The sequence below is a fragment of the Eupeodes corollae genome, chromosome 2, assembly GCF_945859685.1.
Source record: "Eupeodes corollae chromosome 2, idEupCoro1.1, whole genome shotgun sequence".
Lineage (NCBI taxonomy): Eukaryota > Metazoa > Arthropoda > Insecta > Diptera > Syrphidae > Eupeodes > Eupeodes corollae.
The window spans coordinates 34,102,651-34,108,481 of NC_079148.1; positions in this window are offsets into that span (position 1 = coordinate 34,102,651).

The following is a 5,831-nucleotide window of genomic DNA, read 5'->3' on the forward strand; positions in this document are numbered from 1 at the left end:
AAAAACTGTCAATTCGAGTTTTTTAAAAATTTTACAAAATGTTGAAAACAATATTTTTTATAAAAAAAATTAGTTAGAAGCTATTATCTCAAAGTTTTCAAAAGATATTTGAGTCGAAAATCATTTTTTAACAAGTTTTGTTAATTTTTGTGTAGGTTTTTATTTTTTGTAAAAAAACTGTCAATTCGACTTTTCTCAAAATTTTTTCAAAATGTTGAAAACAATATTTCTTAAAAGATAGATAAGATAGAATAAGATTGAAGCCTAAATTTTAAGTTTTTGAAAAGATATTTGAATCGATATTCAATTTTTACGAACTTTGAGTAATGCTTTTTTAGATTTTTATTTTTTATAAAAAAAAACTGTCAATTCGATTTTTCTCAAAATTTTATTTAATGTCAAAAACATTATTCTTCCTTACACAAAATTGTTTTAGAGATGAAATCATATTTCAGTCGTAAAATTTTGGAGATGACAATTTTTTTTTTTTCAGTTTAATTGATTTATAAAAAAAACCGTTAAGTTGATTTTTTTTCAAAAGATATACCTGTTTGGTATCACGTTACAGTATGTTATATAAAATTTAATTCAAGTCTCTAGCGTTTTTGGTTCGTAAGATATTTAGGGTTAACCAAAATTTTCACCTTTTTTTCAAAATGCTATGGTAAAAAAACCACGCACGCAATTTTCTTGAGAGCCCTTTCTGCATCTTTCTGCCTTATTATCTGTATAACAAAATTTATTTGAAATTGATATCTCTTCTGGTTCTTGAGCTATGGACAAGGAAAAAAACGTCGCGAATGTACGGACGTACGAACGTACGTACACACGCAAGAACAGACATCTTTCTAAAATTCTTTTATTTCGACTCTAGGGACCTTGAAACGTCGAGAAATGTCAAAATTTTCAATTTGACAAATCGGACCAATTACAACAACTTCCTATGGGATTTTAAAAATGAATGCAATACGATGTTAAGTATTTTTTTCAAAAATAAAAAAATTATTTCGTAAATACGTTTCAAGAATTTAAATCATGAAATTTAATTTTTACTGAAGGTCTGACTTAATAAAATTCCACTTCGTTTTACTGATGGCGTTCAATTTTGTACTGTTCAGATAATAGCTATAATTTAATGATTTAAATTTCATGATTGCTATCAGTAAACCATTTCAGATTCTAGTTGTTTCAATTGTTACGGATGGGTTTAACTGATAGCTACTACCCGGCCCCTAACTGACATTTTTTACTTTTCATATGCCAAAAGATTACAGCTTTTATTGTGAGAGCTGCGGAGCTATAGAGCTATGTATACCTTCTAGAGAGTTATTTAAAAAAATTCTTCAACAATTACAATTTTTTTTAAGTAGGTTAAGTTTAATTAGAAGAGCCTAAGTCTAAGTACTGAGATTTAAGTTTTCAAATTAAAATTTAAAAAAACTTAAGACATTCTTACCCATGAATTATTCTGGTCTGTCTCTGTTATGCTTTAATCATTGAGTACGCACTTCAGCCTGAAAATGTTTGTTCAGTAATTCTACTTCACAAATAACTTGGTACTTAATTAAATCCGCTAAAATATTGACAGTTTCAAGTATCAGTATCACAGTACTAAATTTGAAGTACAAGTACGGTTACTTACATATGTTTTAGCTCTGTGAGCTTTTCCCTTCATTTTCATAAACAATAAAACAATTTCCAATCATTGTTTAAGTATACATTTATTGCATTGTTTCTGCCTTCTGTGCTTACACAATAGTTTAACAAACACCATATTTCCATCTTTTCCTTGCTTCTTTTTTCTTTATAATATTACTTTTCTTATATTGTATACTTTTATGAAAAAAAGCATAAAAATAAAATATTAATCAAACTTAATGTTTGTTTCAATTCACTACTACATAGTTTATCCATTTAGTTTAATTGTTTTTTTGTTTAAATATTTTTTGTTTATGTAATTTATATTTCAAAGTTTTTTGTTTTAATTTAAGTTTTTGTTGTATTTAAATTTTTTATTTTAAGTATATGTACGCTCAATATACATTTTGGTTATGTATACATATATAAATTTTTTTTCCTCATATATATATATTTTTGTTTTTTTTTATTTTATTTATTTTTCTTTAACAAACTATTTACACATTTATAAAAACTTATGTTGAAAATATTAACAAAAACAACATAAACTTCTACATGTTAACTTTTATACTCAAACAATTCCACTTCACGTTTCATATTTTGTGTTTGTGCCTTAAAATTTTGTTTCTTGTTTTTCTTAAATATTGTTTTGAAATTTTATTTTAAATTGGTTTTATTATTCATGCTTTTTGTTGTTCACTTTTGGTTGAAGTTCTTTTTTTGAAGTTTAATTATATTTATTTTTCATTGGGCAGTGTTTTTGTTTATTTTTTTTACAATTATGTTTAAAAATTTAAATTGTTAATTTTGGTTTTTCAAATTTAATTCCGTTTAAAGCATTTTATTGTTTGTTTTTTTTTTTTTATATTTATGTTTTACTTTATTTTTATTTAAAATTTCACATTTATAATAAATATATATTATCTATATCTCCTTTTGATAAAAATAAAATTTTTACCTACAGTAAATTTGAAAATAATTTCTTTTAACTACACATATTTCTTTTTGTAACAAAAACTTAAAAAACATTATAATAATTACTAGTTCGCATAAAAATATACTCATATTAATAAAAAAGTGTTTTTTTTTTATTTTTATATCTTTATAATGTTTTGTTTTTATTTGTATAACAAATTAGTGTGTTATTTGCACTAAAAAATAAGCGTTTTATCTTCTTTCTTATAACTTTGTTTATAATTGAAATTTATAAATGTTTAACTTTTTCTTGTGTTTTTTTTTTGTGTTTTGTTTTTCAAATTAAGATTAAATAAAAATAAAGCAAATGAAAATAAAATACAACATAGCAACTAAATTTATAATTAAAGTTTTAGTTTGTATCTAACATTTGTTTTTGAAAACTAAGCTTACATTCGATATAATAGGGGGAGATAGAGAGAGGACACAAATACCAACGTAACATTTAACATTTAATGTTTTTTTTTTATTTTATGTTTATTTTATTCGTATTAATTATTTGTTTGTATTTAATTGTATTCTAATTATTATTTTGACTTTATTGTTCTCTTATCGAGAACAATATTATCGAGTTTTGTTTTTTTTTTCTTATACTCGTGGGATTTAGATTTATATATATTTAACTCTACACACATAATTAGTATATTTTGTTTTAAATATTTATATTTATGTTGGCTTTGCTTAATTTGTTGTTGCTTTTATGTTGCGAAAGCAAAAATAAAATAATAATTTTGTTGTAGTTTTTTTTTTTGTTTCATTGGCAAGATTTGGATGTTTGAGAAGGTTAGGTTGAAGGATTTAAAGTAAGATGGTCTACCAATAGCAAGGAATCACTTTTTATTTATTAAAAACATTTATTGAAGAATTATGCATAAATGTGGTGAAAATTTACAAAATGGATAATGTTGTTAAAATAATAGTAGATTTCTGGTATATTTTTGGAAAATGTATGTGTAAGTAGACTCTCTATTTTACTTAATCCCTATAGAACTTATGAAGGTAGTCAATTATAAAAAAATCCCTTTTAATTCCTAAAATGCTTCAATTCAGTATCAATGTCTAAAGTACTATCAGTTCCTTTTGTAACTACCTAACATTAAAATGACAGCCCTGATCAGTACTTACTACAAAAACAGTTACCAGTCAATAATTTAAAAGTAGTAGTTTAAAGATACCAACAACATTTGTATGGTGCTAAATCAGTTTTGGAGCATTGGAATAGACCCTGTTTTTCACAGGGCCCCAAACGACAAAGTCAGAAAATTTGTCTTGCAAAACGGCGAATAGTGACTGCGTATGTCCTCCTGTTAAGGGATATAGGATTGGTAGTGAAAAAATTCAATTGAAAGCATCACAATCGATGGCTTCCGTTGATTTCTTACACGGTTTCTCTACACCGATATTCCGCAAGTTGTTTCATAATTTGTTGCAAGATGTCAAGTTACCGAGTTTTTTGTCGTTTCTTTTTGCCTTTTATAATCATTTCGACAACTTCTTTGCAATAAGGTTTGTGTACAACTTCAAACCTGTACCGCCTACAAAATTGTCCCGAACATGATATCATAGCAGTAAAGTTACGGCTCCCGGAAATTACGCCAGAATTTGTTTTGGAAAAAACGCCAGAAAATGTTTTCTGCTTCAAATTGGAAAAAGAACCAGAATTTTTTGTGGAAAATAAGCCAGAAACATTGGAAATTGTGCCAGACAGAAATGGAAAAAAACCAGAAACCAAAATGGAAATTGGGCCAGAAAACCAATTGATATATTCTGGCCTAATTTCCTAATATCAATTTGGAAAAAAAGCCAAAAAATGTTTTGCATTTCAAAAGTCGCTACTTGGTCAATATTGCAGACATTTTATCACAACAGGAAAAAACAGCCCCTGACATGCAATTTTATTTCTGGCTTTTTCGCTTTTGTAAATGGAAAAAACGCCAGAAAATTTTTAGGAAAAAATGCCTGAAATTCCGAAATTTTGCCAGAAAAATTTGGGATTTTTTCCTAGGAAAAAAAGCCAGAATTATTTTGTATAAAGAATTTTCTGGCGTTTTTTCCAAAAAAAATTCTGGCGTAATTTCCGGGAGCCAAAGTTACCATTCAGCCAAGGAGAGCTACTATGCTAAATTAGAGGGACTTGCTGATCAAAAAGCTGATTTACATGATGATGCAAAAAACGTACTTACTCCAGTTAATACATTCAAAGCCATTCACTTATTCAGTATAGTGAATGTTTTTATAATTTTATATTGATCAGCGTGACGTACTGCATTACAACAGAAAAAAACATGCCATATGTCAAAAGATGACAGTTGTTAAAAACGGAAAACCCTATAAAGTAAATAATTATTGTTAAATATCCTCTCAACTTGGTAAATGCCTTTAAAATATATTTCTTTTCAGAAACAAATTAAGTGTTTTCAATCCCGACAGTGCTTCAATTTCTTTTTAGGTATAAAAGAGTTTTACTTTATTACTTCACCAACCTTAAGTGCTCTCAATTTTTCATGGACATTAATTCCTCTTTGAATTTTATTGAAATTAAAAGTACGTCGGTAAGAAAAAATAAATAATTTAAGGTAATCCTTAAGTACGACCGGAATCAAGGAGTTCAAGTGTTTTTGGGTTGTTGTTCACTTGAACTTAAGTATTTAATATACTTCATTACTATTTAGGGTGTTTGTAAGAATTTTAAAAAGTACGTATGCTCATATGGATTTAAGATTTTTCCTGGAGACTGAATACAAAAGTTAGGTATACAAAAAGTCTAACACAATTTTTGTAAAATAACCTTCTTAAAATTATAGAAAGGTAATTCCAGCGGACCACCTGCATAAGCTTTGTATAAACGTTTCATTGATTTGAACAAACTAAGGTATAAAACATTTCAGCTTTCCAAAAAATGATGCTTCAAAAATAGAATTAAATGGGCATGGCAGTAGGTGAGTTTTACTTTAAAAAGATTCGAAAGCACTTTTCTGTTAAAAATTACCAACAATTATAGCATAAGACTTTCAAAAATTCCAGATCTTAAATGTATTTTTGGTCTTAATATAAAAATGGACTAATAATTTAAACGCAAATTGACAATCTTTGAGTCCAACACATACATTTTGAAGCAGGATCAATTAAAGTAAAAGTGCAATTAATTATTGAGCTTTAGAGTGGTAAATATTTACTTTACTTTGTAAATCATAAGTGTTAAATAATGTATGTTCCCT